At 38.4% G+C, this 23,803-nt stretch overlaps 1 protein-coding gene and 1 long non-coding RNA gene across 2 annotated transcripts in view; one reads left to right on the plus strand and one right to left on the minus strand.

Moving 5' to 3' along the window:
• Positions 1 to 5,144, minus strand: part of SPARCL1 (SPARC like 1) — a 56,751-nt gene extending 51,607 nt beyond the window's left edge. The window contains exon 1 of the mRNA XM_037529721.2: positions 4,808 to 5,144. The gene's annotated coding sequence lies outside the window, so the exon portion shown is untranslated. The remainder of the gene's footprint in view (positions 1 to 4,807) is intronic.
• A 63-nt stretch (positions 5,145 to 5,207) lies between these two features.
• Positions 5,208 to 23,276, plus strand: LOC119260619 (uncharacterized). Its single transcript, XR_005128768.2, has 4 exons — positions 5,208 to 5,774; positions 13,718 to 13,857; positions 21,081 to 21,186; positions 23,096 to 23,276. It is a non-coding gene; the product is annotated as an uncharacterized LOC119260619 (long non-coding RNA).
• Positions 23,277 to 23,803: the final 527 nt, after the last annotated feature.

The raw sequence follows: 23,803 nt of genomic DNA on the forward strand, positions 1-23,803 counted from the left end.
AGATGAAAATATTACTTACATAATTGTATGACCTGGAAAACACTGGAGAAACCAAAAGAGAAACTTTAATAAAAAGCATTTTAATGAAACTTAAGATGTTTTAATACCTTTTGCCTTAGTGTTAATCAAGATGAGAAGAGTCTTCCTTACTCTTTATAAATGTAAGAACTTCTCATTAATTATTTTTTCTGTTTAGAAACTCAATGGTTTACCTTTATGATGCTAATCCTGATGCATATATTTATTGCAATAAATATTCAATGAGCAATTCCAAGTTCAAAAAGTCATTCTTAACAGTTAGACCTGGTGATGAAATTTATTGAAAGAACCTCTTCTTATCGAGCACTTAATTTCAGTTAACCCTATACCAATCTTATGAATCCGTATTTAACAAGCAGGGGAAACTTCATAATCAACCTTTACCATGGTCAGAAAGAGTAATAAGAGTCTTACACACACTGTCCAATTCAGTTCTCACAACAGTTTTGTGATTTGATTATTTCTGTTTTACAGATGAGAAGGTGAAGGTGAAAAGTGGATAAGATTAAAAAACAAATAAAACAGAAAGCATGAGCATGAGGATTCGAGTCCAGGCAGCTTGCCCCATCCCTGGATTAACCACTGTACTCTCTGCAGTCCATTATGAAGTTGTGAGGAGGCAGTGGAACACTCAGAAAAATGGATTTATTTGGCTTTTATTTTTAATGAGGCAGCATTGATTTACAACACTGTATATGATTCAGAGCTATAGGATCACACCCTGCGAGTGTAATTACCACACCACACCCACCAAAAGGAAAATGAATTTATGGCGGGATGTGCAGTATGTGCTATAGTGTGAGGTCGTTTCTCTTTCTCTTCTTTTAAGGGCCTTCACACTCATTTTCCTCCTGGTGCCACAGTAAACCGGTCACCCTTTTAGCTGCTTTCTTGTTCATTTTTTAAACGTCCATTCATTGAATCTTTAAAGGAAACATTTAGCTACTGCAATCGGTGTAATTAAAGTGGTTGCATAATAGAAAGGAAACAAGCCAGGAGTGGAGACTTCATTTCTAAGGAAGGATTTTGAAGCAGACTAAGAGTTATTTCACAGAGTGGGTCATGAAACTCTTCTCTATACCCTTTCATTGCCATGACGACAAGCTGCTCCTGCTACATGTGGCCAGAAAAAGCAGCTGACATTTCAATGCTAGGAACACAGGGTAGAGGTTTACAAAAACAAAAAACAAAAACTGAGCCCTTTCATTCGAATTTCAGTTGAGAGTGAAAAATACCCCCTAGTGCAAGTCAAAACCCCTATTCTTGCTTTTAGAAAAGATAAGAAAAGAGAAATGTTGGAGGCCCTCTCCCTGGTCCAAGTAGGCCAGTTAAACAGAATTGACTGCGAAGCAGCATTTTGTCTCTCTTCTTAATGGCAATCTGAAACAGAAAACTCCCTTTGGTTTCATTTGACTTGGCCATTAAGAAGCAACTAATTGATGAAGCATAAAGAATACTATACATCATGTTGAGACCCTCTAGGGGAACCCAGTAGTATCAGATTTATTTTTCCATTTCATTGGATAAACAAGGACAAGGAATTTAAAGAATATTTTCTTCTTGATCCCCAATTTTACTACCAGAAAGATCATTCCAATTGCATAACTGAACACTTTCTCAGTAATACATGAGACTTCTTGTAAGTAATCAGGAAATTTCGTATTAAGCAAGGCATTTAATCAACATCTCATTTAATTCTCTATCAATCCCATTTGAGGGTATTTTTATCACTATTCCCATAATAGGTGAGTAAACTGAGTCTAGGAGGCTTGACATGACTGCCCAAGTTCTCAGTTTGTGAGACAGAACTAGGATTCAAAGCCAGGTGTGTTAGATTCTCAAATCCATTCTCTGTTCACACTACTGTGTTGATTTGAGGCATAGATCTGACATAGACACACACAAACACAAACACACACACACACACACACACACACACCCCAGCAAAATTTGTCAGTACAAGGAAGGATACCATGAGGAGTAACCTAGAGTCAACTCCCTTTCAACAGAGTATCAGAGTATCAATTGGGACATTTAGGTCACTAATGCTTTAAAATGAGCTGTGATCATTGATTGCTTCCTGTGCACCAGACTTAGCTGTTTCTTCACTCAGTTTTTAGAACAAATCTCTGCGATAGCAACTAATTTTATGACCAACACTTTCACAAGTGAGGGGACTGCCAGTCAAAGAGTCATTTGCCCAAAGTCATGGAAGTTGCTCAAGCCTAGATGTAAACTAGGACTGTGTCCAGAATCCACTCTTACTCACTTTATTACACTGTCTCCCAACAACTAGTCAAGACCACACACTGTTTCTATGAGTTCTGTCCATCTTTATATATATATATATATATTTTTTATATTATTTTTCATTTTTGCACAATGTATGCTTTTTCATCTTGGTTATAGTCCCCATACAATTCCCACCGCCTTTATTTTGACCATAATCTCTACTCCCACGCCCACCCCCTCCGCCCTTAGTGTGTCTCTGGCTTATAGTTGCTTGTTGATTTTGATTTTACTTTATTATAACTAGACTTTCTCCTGGTCCCTTATTTAGATTTTCTAAATTCCTGCTATGAGTGAGACCATCCGGTATTTTTCTTTTTCTTTCTGGCTACTAATCTTTGACAAAGGAGCAAAGAATATACAATGGAACAAAGAAAGTTTGTTCAATAAATGGTGCTGGGAAAACTGGGTCGCTACATGCAAAAGAATGAAGCTTGACTATACCTCACACCATACACAAAAACCAACTCAAAATGGATTAAAGAACTAGACATAAGACCCGAAGCCATAACATATATAGAAGGAAATATAGGCGTAACACTACATGACATACACCGCGGTAACATCTTTAAAGACTCATCACCCAAAGCAGTGATAGTGAAGGCAAAGATAAATAGCTAGGACTACATCAAATTAAAGAGCTTCTGTCCACTGTCCATCTTTTGATGTCTAAAGCAAAAGCAGGGCTACCTGTTACATGTGGTGCCAGCATTGCAGACTCATCAATGGTGGAAGATACCCCAGGTACCCCCTGTTACGTAGGTATCAATCTAATTGGGCATCTTGTGGATACCCAGGCCTACCATGGAAATTGTCCTAGATTTATGGGGTCCCATACCTTTCTACACTCAGTTGTTCCAGTGTTGATATGTGAGGGCACCTGAGTCTTTAAAAATAATTGTTTATGTTCTTGGTGGAAAAGGATTCCCAATATCTCCTGTACGTTGTGCTAACCTTAACAGTTTGTGTACTGTTAAATATCAACTAAGTAAAAATAAGAAATAGTGAAGAGGAAATGAGATGAATATTTTTTTTCAGTTGTCTAGATACATCATTATTCATTTCTATCATCACTATTATTTTTATTTAATTGATAAGTGAAACTGTTCATGTGAGACTATTGGGGGTCAAATACCAAAGGACCTCCTGGGAAGAAAAGACCAGAACTCTGCTAAATGGCTATATAAAAATTCCCGGTAAGAAAAAAATTCATTAATAACATGTACATATTCTTTCCTAAAATGCAGAAAGCATCTTCAGTTGACTGGGTGATAAGTAGATGAAATAGATTGCTCTGTTTTGCTAGATCTGTTTGAATGAACAGAAATATAAACTTAATTCTTTCCTAAGATGGGTGTATTAAAAAAAATAACTTGCAATCATCATAACCATCGAGATTTAGCTGAATTGCCTGTGAAGTGAAAACAGCCTGTAATACATGAGAAAGGAGAGAATTAAAAGAAAGATTTCTGCTGAGTTGAACTGAGTGAACGTTTCTATTCAGGGTACTTAGGCTTTGTGCCAGAAGAGGGCTAAGCTACAATGCCAAGGTGACATATTTAACCTCTTTGCAGATTAAAGGCAGTGCGGAAGAGATAGTCTTTCTGCAGTACCTCTTGGTTATGTATCAGTGGTATTGATCTGCAGTGGCAAGCAAGGTTTTCACTGCAGGGTAACCTCTAATAAAGACCTAGGAGGATTGCATTATTGTTTAATGTTAGAAGACAGAGCCAGATATGGTAGTATCTTGTGAGTTATCATAATCTCATTAGCTCTTCAATTCATCTCCTGCCTTTTTGCCTACTTAACTAAGGCGTCATTAGGAATTATAGTTATTTATGTATGTGGGTGTGCATTTAAAAATGATAGAAGACAAAAAAACAATGAGTCATAAAAATATTCAAGGGAGCCAGAAAAGTGATAATAGTCACAATAACCAAAAAAATAATCAAGGACAATATAATATTTTGGAATTGTCCTACCTTTTGGTAAAACAAAATGTTCCATTTTTGCATTGCTGTTAGGTACTAAAATGGTGATAACTGAATAACTTCAGATAATTTAAACATCGAAAAAACACAAGTTATTTGATTTGAAAGCATTTTCAAAAACCACTGTCCTTATGATTTTTAATGTATTTAGTAAAACAGTTCTACAAAACACATTTCAGGATCCAGATTTCACCAGGATATGAATGCTAATCTGACTAACAACAGTTCTACATGTGCTCTTGGTTTCTCCTAAAACCTTCTTTTATTAATCTTTATAATTTAATCTTGCCCAAGAAAAGGAAACATAAATACAAAGGTTAAAATCCCCTATTAGTGAATTTTTCTATATAGCATACAAAAGGCTTTTTTTTTTTTTTTTGGTAAATAAGTGACTTTCTATTATCTAGGCAAAATATTAGCTTTATCAGATCATGCAAATAAGTTTAACAAAGGAAATTAGACAACACATTAAATTAATTAAAACTTACCTTTGGGTGGGTGGCTGTACACAGGTCCTTGGTAGAAAATTCAAGTTGAATCCCCTCTTCACACACAGCCAGGAAATAAAAGTTTGACAAATACCGAGAGAAACTCTTTAAATCTCTTTCCTCGTTAGCTTGCTTCTTTGCCCCGAAACACATTTAAGTATATTGGAGTTGAAATTCTGCTTCTCTGTCAACTCTTTGGGGTCTGAAGTGACAGACGAATTTAGAGGTTGGCGCAGGGGAGGATTTTAGATTGTCATCGGTTTTTTTTTTTTTTTTTTTTGTCGCAGATTCCTGCAGCTCCCCAGCAGGCAGGCTTCTCCCTCCCTCCCTCCGTCCCTCCCTCCGTCCCTCCCACCGTCCCTCTCCTCCGAGGGCTCTAGAAGCTTACAGGCAGCGCTAACCCACTGGGAGGGAACTGATGCTGCTGGATCAGATGGGGTTAACAATCCTTCCCTCAAGCTCTTGTTCTCGGAGCCTCATAACTTGGCCTGAATATAAGCACTTGGCTCTTCATGCATTTTTTTTTTTTCCTTTTTCAAACAACTCTAAAAGGTTTTACAAGCAGGATCCTTTTTTTTTTTTTTTTTTTTTTTTAATTTTAAGATGTTGAAAAGAAATTTCATGCTGCTGTTTGTTCCTTAAGGAAATTGCTGGTGGGGGTGCATGTTAAGGCAAGGGAGAAGATGCATTGCCGCAGATGCACTTTTACATTGCTTAACTGGGAACTGTTCTCATGAATACAGTCTGAATGTTAATAAGAGCAGGGTACTTTAGTCGTTCTCTGAATGACCTTCAAAAATTTACAGATATGGGAAGTATCATCCTTTTATATCAGATCATTTGTACGCAGATTAAGACAGGTAGTGGTTCATAGACTGTTGTAGCCCCCACGCAGTTCCCCTCTGGAACCCCCATACAATGATTGGTCTACAACAAGGATTGTATTTTCCAGTGAAGTAAACTGGAGGTAGGTATTTATATTTGTCTTGGCATCCTGATTATTTATATAAGTGTCTAATCTCTTCTACTGCTACTTCTGCATTTATTGCACATTTATTATGTGCCAGACGCTGTGTTAACAGTTTCTATGCATTATTTCAGTTGATCTTCGCAAGTCTAGATGAGGTAAGTATTAGCATTTCTCATTTGAAAGTGGCATAATATAGCAGTTGTCTGCTGCACAGCTTGCGTTTGCAGCCTGGCTTCACCCCTCCCTAACTCTCTGACCTGGTGCAGGTTATATAACCCGTCAAAGCACCAAGGACCTACTCTACTGAGGATCTAAATACGGGTTTGATGATGGTGCCCATCTCAGGTATTTGTTCTGAGTTTTAGAGTTGTTCTGAGTTTTCAGTAAGTCAATGCAAATGCTAGAACACTGTCAGCCACGCAGCATATACTCAAGAAATGTTAGTTACTGTGGTGGCAAATGAGGAGATGAAAGCTCAGTAAAGCTGAGGGATTCTTCTGGAGTCTTTAGCTTGAAATTTGCAGAGTAGGATTCCAACCCAGCTACCTTGGCAAACAGTATTGCTTCTGATTCTCCACCTCTAGGCTCTAATACCTGGTTCTGACAAGCTGTCAACTCCTAGAGGGTAGGGAGATACTCTCCCCACCCATATTATCCATGTGCCTGGCACAGTGCTTTGTGTGCTGGAAATACTCCATTAACATTAGAGGAATGGTTTTGATATAATTTAATTCACATTTCTACATTTATGCCAAAGCAGGTCCAAAGCAAGTGAGCCACAAAATCAACAATCACAAAAATGAACAAAAAGCCCACCTACAGTTCTAGGGAAATATGCCCTTAGACTATTTTCTCCAAACATGTTAAAAGCATTTTCCCTATTTATTCTTTAGAATACCAAGAGAAAGGTAATGAGAATTATCTCTATTTTGCAGTTGGGGAAATTTGGGAGCAGAGGAAACTGGGCACTTTGCCTGGGAACCGAAAACAAGTCACGGTGCAGCTGGGAGCTGTCTCACATCTCTAGAATCAGGAGTACTTGTTCCAAATCGCCTTTCCAGGCACAGGATGAGATGACGTGACATCCTTTGCCCCAGACAATGAGATGTTTTCCTTAGCCAAGGTCTAAAGTGTGAGCAGTCTCCTGAGATGCACGATCAAAGGCGTGTGCTATCTTTGACTTTGCCTTGCCTCTGTCTCTGTGTGCAAAGACACATGGTTATCTGAGATGTGTGAGACACACGTCCTGATTCTCTAACAGCTCCTGAGATCTTTGGGCTCGGTAGACCACTGCAGGATAAATAGGGCAAGAATTTCTAAAGTTTTTATCAGGGTTAGTAAAAAAAGATTTTCTTGGAAACCCAAAATGTTAATGTGTTCTAACAAGCATTCCTTTTTCATTTGAGTTAGCTTTATAAGACTGACTTCAGATATTTTGTCAATTTAATGAGTATGTTGACAAAGTTTTAGCTAGAGGAAAAGTGATTTGACCAACAAAATATTTTTTCTAATACTGAAATTAACATTTTACGTCCTAATACTGAAATTAACATTTAACATTTTATGTTTCTACATTTGACTAAAATAAAAGTTATTATAGAAACCTATGCTGATATTCAAAAAATGGAGTAAACTGAATTAGAATGGAGTAAACAAAAATTAGAGTAAACTGAATTCAGCACTTACATGTGAACACTTACTTCATCTGTAGATGGCAAAGCTTGAGAATTTTGACACTCAGTAATACTGGATATTTTCTCTAGGTCTTTTTAATCTATGGCATTATTAAAAAGATCGTTTATATTTCTTATACTAGATCAAAGGGGAAAAAAGTGTTTCAAGTTAAAAGGAATCTAAAATATTTTAACGTACGGCTTTATTCTGAGACTGTTCATTGGCAAACATCCAAACTCACTGTTTCTGAAACTGTCATTTTAAAAATGGTTTATACTTATGAAGCTGAGGACAATAAACATACAAAAAACATGTAACAGATGGAGCTGTAGATCAAATTAAAAAAAGAATCCAAAGTTTAAGTGTGATGGGAGCACTTTGGCAAATAAAGAGGCTATTTTGTTACTACGCATGAATTGACCCACAAGTACTGGTTAGAAGGGTCTAACAAAAGCCAACATCAAAGTGGAAGTATTTTTAAACATCTTTTAGTTTGGGATTCCCTCTGAGACTCTGATGAAAATGTGGGCAAGTTCCTGAAGTCCAGCTGTAACTTCTCCTACTTAGGCATTCTATGGGGCTTGAGAGCCCCTGACTCAGGTGAAGGGCTAGAGAACAATTAACCAATCTCCAAGCATCTAGCAAATATTCTTGGTATACTCTGGGCAATGATATGAAAGAAATATTCTGCCTACTTGGAGTCTAAGAGATGACTCATGCATCCATTGTCAGGAGGAGGTTGATTCTGATGCAGTGGTGAGCCCCAGTAGGAAGTGACTACAGATGAAGGGAAATTTGCAGTGAAAAAAGAGTGTCTAATTATCTTGGCAAGGACCTGGCCTCTTCTTTGCTTATACCACATGTTAATTTGCTATTGCTACTGTAGCAAATTACCACAGACTGGATGGCTTACCCAACAGAAATTTACTTTCTTACATTCTTAGACTAAAATTCCAAGATCAAGATACACAAATTTGTTTTCTCCTTGACTTGCAGATGATCTTCTCACTGCGTTCTCTCTAGTCTTCTCTGTGCTCCTGCACCCCTGGTGTCTCTCCCTCTTTTTCTTCTTCTTCTTTTTTTTTTAAGATTTATTTATTTATGCATACAAGAGCTGGGGTACAGGCCAGAGGTGTGGGGGGTGAGAGGATTCATCAGAGATGGAGTGGGGAACAACAGAACAGGCACACTGACGAAATCCACTGCTGAGGGGAGCAGTGGGCGAGACAGAAGAGGTCTGCTGCGCCATGTGACCGGGAATTGAACTCATGTTGTAGAGGCTGCGGATAGCTTCACATTGCTGTGCTTAACCCCTTGTGCCACCAGGGAGGCCCACATAAGCAGGTTTTAGGGGAGAATCCTTTTCTTGCTCCTTGTGGCCCCAGAAATCCACAGCGCACCTTGGCTTGTCCTGGCATTGCATCAATCTCTGCATCCATCTTCAAATGACCTTCTTGCCCAACCTGTCTCCTCTGAATCTCTGTGAGCCTTTTCTTGTAAGAATGCTGGTCATTGGGTTTAGGTTGTGCCCTAATCCAACATGATCTTATATTAACTTGATTACATCTGCAGAAATTTTATTTCCAAATAAGGCACATTCGAAATTACCAGGCATTGAGTCTTGAACATATCTTATTTGGGGGACACTAGTCAACCCACCACAGTTTAATCTCTGGTCTCCCCCAAATTTATCTCTTCCCCACATGTAAAATACATTTACCTCATTCCATTTTTCTTAACCCATTGCAAATATGTTAACCCATTCTAGCCTCAATGCTTGGTCCCAAATCTCATCTAAATGTCATCGATTCAACAGTTTCAAAGTTCATCATCTAAATAATATAAATCAGGCACAGAAACTATTGGTATGATCCATTCTGTGTCAAAATTCCTATTCATTTTTGGGTGTGGGAAACTAGAAAACAAGTTATCTTTTTCCAAAACACAGTCTTTGGATAGGCATAGAATAGGCATTTACATTCTGAAAAGGAGAATATTGAAGGAATAAAGGGGTCACTTATTCGAAGCAAGTTCAAAACTCAGAAGGGTATATTGTATGAGACTTCAAGCTCTGAGAATTATCCTCTGAGGCTTGATGTTCTTCACTCTGTTCCAGAGGCTCTATCCTTTGAGGTCCCACCAACCCCTGAACCACCTTCACAATTATATTACTTTTTGAGACTATAATAAAATACCATAGACAGGGTAGTTTAAGCAACAAGAATTTATTTTCTCACAGTTCTGGAGGCTAGAAATCCAATAGCAATGTATTAACAGGGTTGGTTATCTTGAGGCCTTTCCTTGGTTTGCAGATGATAACTGTCTTCTCCATGAGTCAACACACTGTCTTTCCTTTGTGTGTAATGATGTCCCAATAGCCTCTTAAAGGACACCAGTCATTAGACTAGGATCCACAATGTATAACCTCATTTTACCTTAATTACTTTAAAGACCCTAATTGCAGTAGAATTCTGATACTTCTGAATATGAATTTGGGGGAAGCACAGTACATAGAAGAGTTACCTTCTTCTTGAAGGATAACGCATATTTGCAGCCATGTAAGAAATCTGACAACCTTCATTTTACCCTGCCTCATTTCAGCCCAGGGTGGAAGTATTTCTGCTGGTATACCATTCTCAAGAGCCTTGTTGGTCTCCTGGAAAATTCATGAAGGTCCAAGACAGTACACAAGAGTGTCTTCCACAAATCTTACTGCATAAATCCATCTATATTTCTAGCTTCTGTTAATAAGGTTGATTAAATCCTTGGATCATGCTCACATGTCTAATTTCTATAGCAAAATGTTATCCAACTATATATACCCTTGGTATTCTTTCCAGAACATGCTTTCTCATCTTTTGCTATCTGGGTAGACTAGTAATTTTCCAAACCATCAAGTGTTGATTCCTTTTTTCTTAATTTCTCTCTCCATTTATATAGTTCCCTCACATTTTACTATAAGGGGAAATCAGGCCATGGCTTCCACACTTTGTTTAAAAATCTTCTCAGTTCAATATCCAACTTCATCACTTACTTTATACCAAATAGAAGATAATTCAGCAATGTTCCTGCCACTTTATAAGAAGGGTCACCTTTTCTTTAGTGTCCAATTTTACCAGAAATGCAGGGTCCTGCTTCCTGTCATTATTGAATGCCAATAAGCAGAGACAGGAATTGAATATATGAGAAGAATATTCATTTAAATTGCTGGTCAGCAATCTGAGAATGGTGGGCATCTCACCCTGAAGAAACCATTCTGACATCTCATCTCTAGCTGGCTGTTTTACAGTGAGTTGAACAAAAACAGTCATAGTGAATCAGTTCATGAGGACAACCCATCATGTACTTTAAAATTCTTTTTTTTTTTTTTTTCAGATTTATTTATACAAGAACTGGGGTACAGGCCATAGATGTAGGAGGGTGAGAGAATTCACCAGAGACAGAGCGGAGAGCAGAACAGGCAGATGGACAGAAAACACTGCTGAGGAGCACAGCGGGCAAGCAGGAGAGGTCTGCTGCACCATGTGGGTATCTCCCTGGCCAGCCTGGAATCGAACACGCACTGCAGAGGCTGCAGACAGCTTCACAGCACTGTGTTCAACTGGCTATGCCACCGGGGAGGCCTACCTTAAAATTCTTGCAAACATTACTCATTATCCAATGCCAAAGCCATTTCCACATTTCTAGGAGTTTGGGAATTAGGAATTTGAAGTATAATATATATCTTCAGTACTAAAATGTCTATTAATTTCCAACAGTTGCCATAAAAATTTACCAAAAATTGGTTGACTTGAAGCAACAGGAATTTATCTTCTCAAAGTCTGAAATCATGATGCCAGTAGGCACATGCTATGTAAGAAGACTTCATGACAAAATTCTTCCTTATCTCTCCCTAGCTTCTAGTGGCTTCCAGCAGTGTTTGATATTCCTTAGCTTGTAGCTGTATCATTTCAATTTCTACCTTTATCCTCACATGAACTTCTTTTTCTTTATGTCTCCACTGGACCTCTTAAGTGTACTTTTCTCTTTTTATAAGCACACCAGCCATTGTCTCGAAGGCCTACTCTCATCGAGTCTGACTTTATCTTGACTTAATTACAAAGACCTTACTTTCTTACTTTCTGCAAAGAACTTACTTTCAAATGTTCCTATTCACAGGTACCAGGTGTTGAAATTTGAATATATATTTTGCCGGGGCGGGGGGCGGGGCACAATTCCATCCATTACAATGTGGATTGAATATTTGACTCTAAACTTCTGTTTGATCAAAGGAAAGAGTAGGATATGATTAGAATTCATAATGTAAAAATGTAATTCAGGAAAAAGAGATACTGTGTAAAGCAGCATATGGTGTACTCTTATAGCATCCTTATAAAGTCAGGTTTCTATTTGCTGTTTCCTATTCTTTAGGTGAATAGGAAACAGAAAGAACTAAAGGCCAAGTCAGTAAAAAAAAAATCTGTAAGACTGTGACAAGTGGTTTGTAACAGCTTGGTTTTTATTCTTCAATACCAACATTAATAGAACTCCAAAAATTGTAATTGCAAGTTGCCATTAAACTGTGCTGTTTGTCCTCTGGGTATAGTTTGAGCTTACTAAATAAATTTGGATGTGCCAGAGGGATGAGTGGGCTGGGCCCTCCAGGAGGAACCAAGGACTTCTTGGGAAAAATTCATTCTAAGGGAAGCCAGGCAGACAAGATTAGTCATCAAAGTGGTGGAACAGTTTATTTTCTTTATATTAGACCCGAGAACAGCCCTCATTGGACTCAAATGCATTTTAGAAATGGGGATTCTGGGTTCATATGGAACAAATTATTTAATTAAGTCTCTTGAAAAACTGGGTCATAAGCAGATCTGCTTTCCAAACCATGTGACTCAGTGTAATGAAAAACACAAGAAGCTTTGTTGTATGGATGTGTCCACAGCACACAGAGCTACTCAGGATCTCAGTGGCTCCAGTCATGGGCAATAGTGCACAGATCATGTTGATGTTTGGGGTGCTGCTGGCAATGATATTGATTGGTAGTTGACAGTGTTCAGTGGGGCACAGGGCCTGGTGAGGTTGGCAATGTCTGGCAGTGGCAGTAATTCCAAGTAGTGTTGTCAGCAAGACCTAGTGGAGCCCAATAGAAAGGGGCCAATGTTGGTGAAAGGTGGCCCAGTCAATTATGCAGAGCAGGGCCTGCCAGGCACTGGGTATTCCCAGAGGAATCAAGGCCAGAGAAAATAGGAGGCATCATGTGATAACTGGGAATCTGGGAACACATGAGAAATCTCTGAGGCATTAGGAAAATGAGGATTGAGTCAAATGTTGAGGTGGAGGGCTGAGTTTAAAGAGTAGAGTCGAACATCAAATAAATGAAGCTACAGTGGTTGAGGAAAGAAACAAGAGATTTTTAATCTGTATATTTTCTTCTGAAATTACTGAAGATCATTCTCAGTTTAATCAAAGGTAACAGCTTCTTTTATATGTTCTAGTTTATGAAAATAATTTGCACCTGTGTAAGAGCAGGCTTTTTCATTTAGTAGTTGAGAGGTCAGTTCCCTTTTTTGTATTCCTGAAGTCCTTCACAATAGCAAGAAATCCTTTCTCCTCCCCCCCTTTCCTTCCCTTTCTTTCTTATTTCTCTGAGAAATTTTTATCACCACTGACAAATTTCAAAAGAACCTAGTATGCTGGCATTTGGCTATGAGCTTGAATTGTCAAATCCATTACTAAGATGTAAGGTTACATGTGTTTGAATCCCAGCTCAAAAAAGTTATATGTAATTATATTTACTGCTTTGATGCTGAATGGGTAAATTCTAAATTGAAGTATATTTGGAGCTGAACTTTCATATCTATCATTTATTAGAGCTTTAATTTTTTTTTAAGATTTGTTTATTTATGTATATAAGACATTGTGTAGGCCAAAGGTGTGGGGGGGGGGTGAGAGGATTCACCAGAGACAGAGTGGGGAGCAGAACAGGCAGATCTACTGACATACACTGCTGAGGGGAGCAGCGGGTGAGACAGGAGGGGTCTGCTGTGCCATGTGGGTGACCTCCCTGGTCAGCCGGGAAATAGGACTCGCACTGCAGTGACTGGCGATAGCTTGATAGCTTGATAACACTGTCTTTAACCCCTGTGCCACCATGGAGGCCCTATTATAACTTCAGTCTTTTGTGCCTACCTCCCTGTCAGGAGCCAGATTATCAAAGGATATCAGAAAGTCCTGATAGGATCTTGCTAATCACTTGCTAATTTTACTACCCTTCAATCTAGATTACACCAATCTAGCCCTGGGAAGATGGAGTACATGTTCCAATCCTTCTCTTTCCCAGAGGAGATGTAGTAGAGTTGATGGGCCAGACAGACCTGAATTTAACTGACAGTTCTGATGCTTCCTGGCTGTGTGATCTTGGGTAAGTTACTTAATTCTTTGTGTCTCCATGTCCTCATCTGTCAAATGGGGATGATAATGACGCCTACATCACAGGGTAATTGCAAGGAAAAGAGAAGATGTTTGCATAGTGCTTTGTCCAATACCTAACTGGACAAAGGTTCAGTTAATAATAATAATGACAACAATGATGATAACATAAGACATCCATCAGGAACCAAAACAGTGTTGGTGATTATCAGGAAGCCTTCTCTAATGGGAACTAGAACGCCTCCTCTTTTCACATAAACTGCTAACATACTCTGTGAGGGAGGCTGACTTTCAGGGAGAGGGATGAAGTATCTTTTTAGTCAAGCTCTGAAAACATAACAGCTGCTCTCATCAATCCCTGAGGGCTTATGTCTGTCTTTTCTCAGCCATAACCCTCACTGAGTCTGGGGATTGAGCCTTGCTGTGCAATAGCTATATAGCAGCTTTTCATTCATACCTCACCTTGGAACAGTCACACAGAGCCCAATCTAACACATTGTTTGGGCCAAACAAAGGGCAGCTGGACATCTTTATATATTTATGTATTTGACTTGCAGGATGTGACTAGTTCACCAAGACTAAAGTTTATAACTGGACCTTCTCCTGGATGAGGTCACTGTGTTGTTATTAGCCAAAACCCACCCTCTTCCAAATCTCTGTGATGTTTTTTGGCTGTAGTGTTAAGTTCCCAAAACACGATGCTTTAGACTAAGAAGTACTGCTTGTGTAATGAAACAGGCCTATTTTGGACATTTATTCCAGTGCTTGTGTTTTCTTCTTGGTTTGAGCAAGAACATTCATACTTTTGTTGCTGTTTCAGTTGCTTTCGCCTGGTCTGGTTGCACACATGAGTGCTAGTGGTGGTGCTAGTACTGAGGCTGGATTTCTAGTAAATGGGAAGAGAGCCAGATTGGGCTATTCGGCATCCATAATGGCATTGACTGGCTGGCCACTCGAATGGAGACAATATCAACTTGCAAAATAACATTTTCTCTAGTCTATTATTTCTGAAAATTTCCTTTTCACTCTCCTAAGGGAATTTTGAACATTTTTTTTTTTAAGATTTATTTATTTATACAAACACTGGGTATAGTCAGAAGCACGGGAGGGTGAGAGAATTCACCAGAGCCAGAGCAGGGAGCAGAACAGGCAGACAGATGAAATACACTGCTGAGGGGAGCAGCGGGCATGGCAGGAGAGGTCTGTGTGCCATGTGGAACCCTCACTGGTGGCCGGGGATCGAACTGGCACTGCAGAGGCTCCAGGCAGCTTCACAGCCCAGCACTCAACCGCCTGCGCCACCAGGGGAGGCCCTTGAACAATTTTTTTCCCCACATTTTATTTAAATTTTATTTTTTATATTCCCCATACAATTACAACCCCCTTATTTTGACCCCAAGCCCTCCTTTCCCCACCCCCCACCCGCCCATAGAGTGTCTCTGGTTCATAGTTGGTTGTAGATTTTGATATTTTCTTTCTTGTAGTTATTCTTTTTCCTGATCCCTTATTTAAGTTTTCTAGATTCCTGCTATGAGTGAGACCATTTGGTATTTTTCTTTTTTTTCTGGCTTATTTTGCTGAGCATGATCCCTTCCAGCTTCATCCATGTTGCTGCAAATTGCATGTGTTTATCTTTTTTGAATGCTGAGTAATATTCCATTGTGTGTTGCATGTCAAGTATACTGTATATCTGTTTATATACTCTATCAACATATATAATATACATACATACATACATACATACATATATATACATACATACATATAAATAAATATATAAAGAACAGGGGGTTTCATCCCTTCCAAAAACCAGTTTTGCCCATTGGCTAATAAGTCTCAACAATTGACTGACTACAGCTCGTACTTCAAAATACACAATTTACTGTGGCATAATCAATTGGTAATTATAATTTATGTTGGGGAAGCAAGTTATCCATGTATTCCTGTGAGCCCTATTTAATATTCATAGAACCATTTCTTACCTTACAAACTTTCATAAAGGGACAAGGTATAACTTGTTGAAAAGCAGTCAATATTTTTCATAATTATAAATATTCCTGTCTTGTGAGCACTTCTCATTTCATAGTTAGATGAGATTCAACAAAAATAGGAGGAAAAATATCTCATACTTGTCTTCTTCTTCATTCCTGTGATCACTTTCTTATTTATTTATTTTCTTACATTGTTGTTAATTTTTGGACAGTATTTGATTTCTCCCAAAACCACAGCACCCATGGTCCATCACCATAGTCTCTTGTGCTCTCTCCTCCCCTTCCCTGCTGTATGCCTCGGATCTATGATCGGCTTGCAAATTTTGTCTTTTTTCTAACCCCATGTTTGTTTCCTTTATATTCTATATATAGTGAAACCATCCAATATTTACCTTTTTCCTTCTGACACTTCTCTTAGCATAATCTCTTCCAGCTCCATCCATGTTGCTGCAACTGGCCTGAGTTTATCTTATTTGATTGCGGAGTAGTATTCCATTGTGTATCTGTACCACATCTTCTCTGTCCTCTCCACATCTTCATCTGTTTTGGGGGTATTTATGTTGTTTCCGTATCTTGGTTATTGTAAATAGTGTACAATAAACATAGGAGTGCAGGTTTCCTTTCAGATTAATGTTTTTGTGTCCTTGGGGTAGATTCCTAAGAATGGAATGACTGAGTCATATGGTCGATTCATTTTTAGTTTTTTTGTTTTTTTACTTTATTTATTATTTTTTTAAGATTTATTTATTTATTTATACAAGCACTGGGTACAGTCAGAAGCGCGGGAGGGTGAGAGAATTCACCAGAGCCAGAGCGGGGAGCAGAGCAGGCAGAAGGACCAAAGCACACTGCTGTGGGGAGCAGCGGGCGGCAGGAGAGGTCTGTGCGCCATGTGGGACCCTCCTTCGGTGGCCGGGGAGCAGCCGGGGATCGAACCGGCGCTGCAGAGGCTGAGGGCAGCTTTGCAACCCAGCGCTCAACTGCTGCGCCACCGGAGAGGTCCCCATTTTTAGTTTTTGAGGAACCTCCACACAGCTTTCCATAGTGGCTGGACCAGTTTACATTCCTACTGACAGTGTAAGAGGGTTTGTTTTTCCCCACATCCTTGGCAGCCTTTTTTTTTTTTTTTTTTTTTAATTATGGGTCATTCTCACAAGTGTGAGGTGTTATCTTGTAGTGATTTTGATTTGCATTTCCCTGATAATTAGTGATGCTGAACATTTCTTCAAATGCCTGTTGAGCCATTTGCATTTCTTCTTTGGAGAAGTGTCTTTTTAGCTTCTCTGCCCATTTATTTTTAAAGATTTTATTTATGCCTACAAGAACTGGGGTACAGGCCAGATGTGTGGGGGTGAGAGGATTCACCAGAGACAGAGTGGGGAACAGAACAGGCAGACAGACTGAAACACACTGCTGAGGGGAGCACCGAGTGAGACAGGAGAGGTCTCCTGCGCCATGTGGGTTGCTCCCTGGCTGGGGATCGAATTCGTGCTGCAGTGGCTGCAGAAGCTTCATAGGTTGCTCTTAACCCCTTGTGCCACCAGGGAGGCCCTCTGCCCATTTTTTGATTAGGTTGCTTGCTTTGTTTTTGTTGAGTTGTATAAGCTCTTTACAGACCTTCGATATCAGTTCCTTATCAGATGTATGGGGTACAAATATTTTCTCACATTTAGAAGAGTGCCTCTTTCCTTTGGTTGCTGTCTCTTTTGCTGTACAGAGGCTTTTTAGTTTGTAATATTAGCTGTTTATATTCTCCTTTGTTTTCCTTGCTTCTGAAGAGTAGTCCTCAAAGATGTTTCTGAAGCTAATGTCATGGAGTGTTTTGCCAATGTTTTCTTCTATGTATTTTGTGGTTTCAGGTCTTAGACCCAAGTCGTTATCCATTTTGAACTGATTTTTGAATATGCTGTGAGACAGTAGTCTAGTTTCATTCTTTTGCGTGTTGCAGTCCAATTTTTCCAGTACCATTTATTGAAGAGTCCATATTCCAATATATATTCTTTGACCCTTTGTCATATATAAGTTGACTATATACATGTAGTTTTATTTCTCAGCTTTCCATTTGATTCCATTAATCTGTATATCTGTTTTTGTCCCAGTAGTATGCTGCTTTTATTATTATGGCTTTGTAGTTTAGTTGGAAAACTGGGAGTATAATACCTCTGTTCTTCTGTTTTTCAGTCAGGCGAGCTTTGGCTATTTGGTTTTTTCTTTCCATTTCTTTGTGTCTCCTTATTTTTCTTTTAGCAATGTTCTTTAATTCTTCATATACAGTTCTTTCACTTCTTTTGTTAGGTTTATTCCTAGGTTTTTAATGGGTTTTTTTGGTATAATTGTAAATGGGATGGTTTTCATAATTTCTTTCTCTTCAAAATGATTGTTTGCATATAGGAAGGCTATGATTTTGTGTATTGATTTTGTAAACTACTACTTTACTGAACTGGTTTATTGTCTTAATTAGTTTTTCTGTGGAATTTTTTAGGATTCTCTCTATACATTATCATATCTTGATGATCATTTTACTTCTTTTCCTATTTGGATATCTTTTATGTTTTTCTCTTGCCTAATTGATCTAACTAGGACTTTTACTATTTTATTGAAAAGCAGTGGTGAAAGTGGACATCCTTGTCTTATTCCAGATCTTAATGGAAAGGTTTTTAGTTTTTCACCATTGAGAATGATATTAGCTGTGGGGTTGTCATACATGGCTTTTATTATGTTAGGCTTTGTTCCTTTTAGCCCAAGTTTTTCAAGGGTCTTCATCATGTTGACCTTTCTTGGCATCTATTGATATAATCTTATGTTTTTTTATTTTTCTTTTTGTTGATGTGGTGAATTACATTAATTGATTTTCCTAAATGGAACCATCTTTGTGTCTCTGGAATAAATCCCACTTGGTCATGGGGTCTAATATTTTTTATGCATTTTTGGGTTCAGTTTGCTAATATTTTATTGATGATTTTTGCACATAATTATATTCTTAATGGAAACCCTGTCACTTCCCATCCAACTGTTTTCTCCCTCTGAACTCATTTTCCCAAGTGCAGTTGTCCTCAAGGGATAAAGAGTTAATAAAGCATTAATAAAGCAGAAGTAAGAAAGTTTTACACTCTGGACAATGATGACTGGCTGCTGACTAAGATTTCTGTGTCAGGAAGACAGGAAGGAGTTTGGAATGTGGGAACTAGAAAACACATGATCCATCTAAAGGTTGCAGCTACCATTCAACTCTTCCAGTCTTACGGTCATGAGGAAATGAAATCCTAGTGTTGCCAGATCATTTGTTGTTTTGAAGCAAATTTAAAAATCTAATATTTATGTGATTATAAATACTAAATACTGGCCAAGTATTTAGGCCAAATAAGAGGTCTATCAGTTGTTTGGGCTACTGAGAACTAATTTTTGATTTCAGTTTCAAATACCTCCTCTCTCTCTAATATAATTCATCTTGAACAGTACTTAAAAAAACTCAACTCTCTTGAATTGTTACTCATATCATGTCCTTCTCCTGCTTAAAAGCTTTCAATAGTTTCTCCTTGCCCAACAAATCAATTCTATACTTGTGAGCTAGACATTTAAAATTATCAGCCACTTTATATATTATCTTCCATTCACCTATCTAAATACCAACATCTCTGTTTTCTTTGCTTTATAATGTTCCCTCTCTATGCTTTTGCTAAGGTAGCTTCCCTGTCTGAAATCTTTATCCTTAAATCCTGCCTATCTGCCAAGGTCCAACTCAGAAGATTCATTTCCAAGAAGCCTTCTTTGCTACCTCTGATAGAAATTTATTCTTTCCCTGAACTTCAATAACAGTTTTTTTTTCCATTTTTTAATTGCATATATATTTTTACATCATTTTTTCATGTTTGCACAATGTATGCATTTTCATCTTGGTTATGGTCCCCATACAATTCCCACCCCCCTTGTCTTGATCCTACTCCTGCCTTCCCCACCTGTAGTGTGTCTCTGGTTTATAGTTTCTTGTTGGTTTTGATTTTTACTTTATTATAATTAGTCTTTATCCTGGTCCCTTATTTAGGTTTTCTAAATTCCTGCTATGAGTGAGACCGTTCAGTATTTTTCTTTTTCTTTCTGGCTTATTTTGCTGAGCATGATCCCTTCCAGCTCCATCCATGTTGCTGCAAATGGCATAAATTTATCTTTTTGATTGCTGAGTAATATTCTATTGTGTATATATATCACATCTTCTTGATCCAGTCATCTGTTTTTGGGTATTTGGGTTGTTTCCATAGCTTAGCTTCAATAACAGTTTTAAAAATATTTTTTATTGTGGTAAAATGCACAAAAAAATCACATTTACCACTTTAAGGATTCTTATGTTTACATTTAGTGATATTAAATTCATAATACTATTGTGTAACCATCAACACCACCTGTCTCCATAACCCTTTTCATCTTATAAAACTGAAACTTTATAAAACAGTAACACTTTTCATTCCCTTCCACCCCTTGAAGCCCTGATAACTACCATTTTACTTTCTGCCTCTATGCTGCTGACTACTCTGAGCACCTCATGTGAATGACACATTATTTGTCTTTTGTGATGGACTTGTTTCACTCAGCATAATATTCTCTAGGTTCATCCCTGCTGTAGTGTATGTCAGAGGTTCCACTTTTGTTAAAACAGAATAGTATTCTGTGAAATATATACCACATTTTGCTTACTATGCATTCACTAATGGACATTTGGGTTGCTTCCATGCTTTCTGTTATTGTAACAATATTGCTGTAAACATGGACATGCCTACATTTCTTCGAAACCTTGTTTTTAATTCTTTTGGATATACATCCATAATTGAAGTTGTTGGATCATATGATAATTCTATTTTAAAAATTTGGGGGACTGGTCATAATGATTTCCATAGATGTTCTACTATTTTACATCCCCAAACAGAGCCTGGAAAATTTCCAATGTTCCCACATCGTCACCAAAAGCAGCACACCAACCATATCCTTTCTCTTCCTATCTCAGACTTTATTCAATGTCATATTAGAATAACATATTAACTTGTATTTTTCTTTGGCATTATTACTTTTCTTTTTTAATCTAGTTTTATGCAAACATGTCCTTTTCCCTCTACTAGGTAATATTTTAAGATAGGGACTATTTTTTACATAATCTTGATATCCTATAGTGGCAAATACTCAACAAATACTTTTTGAATGACTTTGTGTCTCTCTTGATTGTTTCATCCACCAGATCACCCCTCCTCCAGTCTCCAAAAGTTTCAAATCTACTGGTGTGCTACTTGAAGAGGATCAAGAGAGGAGGCAAATAGGAAGAGTGATATGCAAGGAATGACCAGGTCTCTCATGCATTTGCTTAAAACCCTCCAAAAACTTTAGCTCAAATTTGAGTTCTTAAAGTATTTCTAAACTTTGATCATTGAAGATTTAATACAATGTCTACTGACCCTTGTTTTATTTATTTATTTTAAAAAGATTTATTTATTTATGCATACAAGAACTGAGGTACAGGCCAAAGGTGTGGAGGGTGAGAAGATTCACCAGGGACAGGGTGGGGAACAGAACAGGCAGACTAACCAAAACACACTGCTGAGGGGAGCAGCAGGCGAGTCAGGAGAGGTCTGCTGCGCCATGTGTGTAGGTAGCTCCCTGCCCGGGGATCGAACTTGTGCTGCAGTGGCTGTGGAAAGCTTCAAAGGTTGCTTCTTAACCCCTTGCGCCATTAGGGAGGCCCTGACCCTTGTTTTATGATGCTGTTAAATATCATGCCAATTAAAAATAATTGGTCTGACATTTTGGAAGGACTAAACGAGTGATGCCACGGTTACCTGACAAAGAAAAAAAATTCGATGTCTCATTTGCCTGCTGTGGTCCTGTGCACAAGCTTGCAAGTGGCCACAAGGGGGGAGTATGGACCAATGTCATCTCGTGCAGATGCTCATAAACCATGAGTCATTTTTGCTCTAGCTGAATGCATTCTCAAAAAGTCAGCTGAAGAATCAAGCTGATTGTCAGAGAATGATTGTTGGTTTGCCTTTTATGTGTTCTGCGAGAATGTTACCTTCAGCTCTTGCTGTGGTGTGGCAATTATACTATAATCCTCCCTGGAAGAAATATTTATGGAGGAGGACCTGAGGATATGCAATCTTTCTGCCTTAATTATTTTACATTTGCAATAAACCAGAATCCTGACAAAACTGTTTTTGGATCACCTTGTTTTGTCCCCTAGAGAATGGTTTGTATTGAATTTGTGATTTTGTATGATTTTATCAGCCAATATTGAAGGATACCTTAGGGAGCAGCTGCTTACAATCTATTATTATAGCAACATAAGGATGGTGTCCACAAATTCACACAATGTTCTGTTTTATGGACCCATGGGAAAAATCTTGCTCAAAGTTACAAAATGCAGGAAAAGCTGTGTTTTTTCAGGAAAACTTGTTTTCTTTTACTTATTGACTTTGTACATATTTTAACTTCCCATGCTTCTTTCTTTTAATTACTGGGAGGCTTCGGTTAGTTAACAAATACTTATGGAGTGCCTACTATATGTCAGGCACTGCTGCTGCTGGAGACATATCAGGGAGAATAAGACCATTTTTGTCCTCATGAAGCTTCTAGTTGAATGAAAGAGACAGATACTCATTAATCACTGAGATGATTGTGCAAACTACAACCTGAAAACTGCTATGAAGGAAGGGAATTGCCATAGTGCAAGAATACATGAGAGGAAGGGCAGTCTGGAAGGTGGCAGCAGAGTGGCGATGCCAGGCCCCCCTCCTACACATATTCACAACTAAATTGCAGCAGAGTAAGGTCAATTACCCCTGAAGATAAGTGAACAACTACCGCATATATCATGAGCAACTGTCCAAGAGCAAGGTGAAGGAAAAAATGCAATTAAACTGTGTTCACAGTGATATTGGGGCAGTACAACACCAGAGAGGGAGGGTGACTTCTGCACAGACCCCCCCTGCTACTTTTGACACAGGGGCACTCATCAGAGACATTGGAGGCCCAGCACCGTGCTGGAGAAGGGGGTGCACAGAGTTGTTGTGCAAGACAGTAGTGGGTGCACTGCTAGAGAACTAGAGGAGGGAAGAGCAGGATGATAAATACTGGCTTAAGCTTGAGGATCCCAAACCAATGGTAGAGCCAGATCCCAGCACCTGTGTCTCTTTATAAAAGAGGTGATTATTTGCTGTTTGTGGCAGTGATATTCCAAACATCTCTCTTGCTTCCACCCAGGGCCAAAACCAAGACAACAACTGAATGCTGTCACTAAAGCACAGCCTATCATCTCTTCTACAAATGGTGCTGGGAAAATTGGAAGGTCCAATGTAAAGGAATGAATTTGATCACTCTCCAACTCCATGAACAAGAATAAATTTAAAATGGATAAAAGCCATAGATGTAAAATCTGCAACAATAAAATATATACATGAAAATATTGGTGATATGTTTTATGACATCAAAAAGATGGCTTTGGAAAATAGACCTCTTTGGCAAGGGAAATAAAAGCAAAAAGTAACAATTGGGATTACTTCAAATTGCAAGGATTTTACACAGCAGTGGAAAATATAAGTAGATTAAAAAGACATTGCACTAGACGGGAGAAGATATTTATACATTACACAACCAAAAAGAGGTTAATATCCAAGATACATAATTTTTTAAACAATTTAACAATAAACAGCCCAATTAATAAATCTTCAGCAGATCTGAACAGACAATTCACCAAAGGATATCCAGAAGGCCAACAGATAGTGTGAAAAAATTCGTCATCACATAGAAAGGGAGATGCAGGTAAAGACCGCAATGAGATGCCATCTCACGGCCTTGAAAATGGAACATATTCAACCACTGTGGAAAGCTGTCTGGAGGTTCCTCAGTATACTAAAATGGAGCTACCATATGACCCGCAATTCCACTGCTAGGGATCTACCCAAAGGACAC

The sequence above is a fragment of the Talpa occidentalis genome, unplaced genomic scaffold, assembly GCF_014898055.3.
Source record: "Talpa occidentalis isolate TD23 unplaced genomic scaffold, MPIMG_talOcc4v2.1 talOcc4.6, whole genome shotgun sequence".
In the NCBI taxonomy this organism is placed as follows: domain Eukaryota; kingdom Metazoa; phylum Chordata; class Mammalia; order Eulipotyphla; family Talpidae; genus Talpa; species Talpa occidentalis.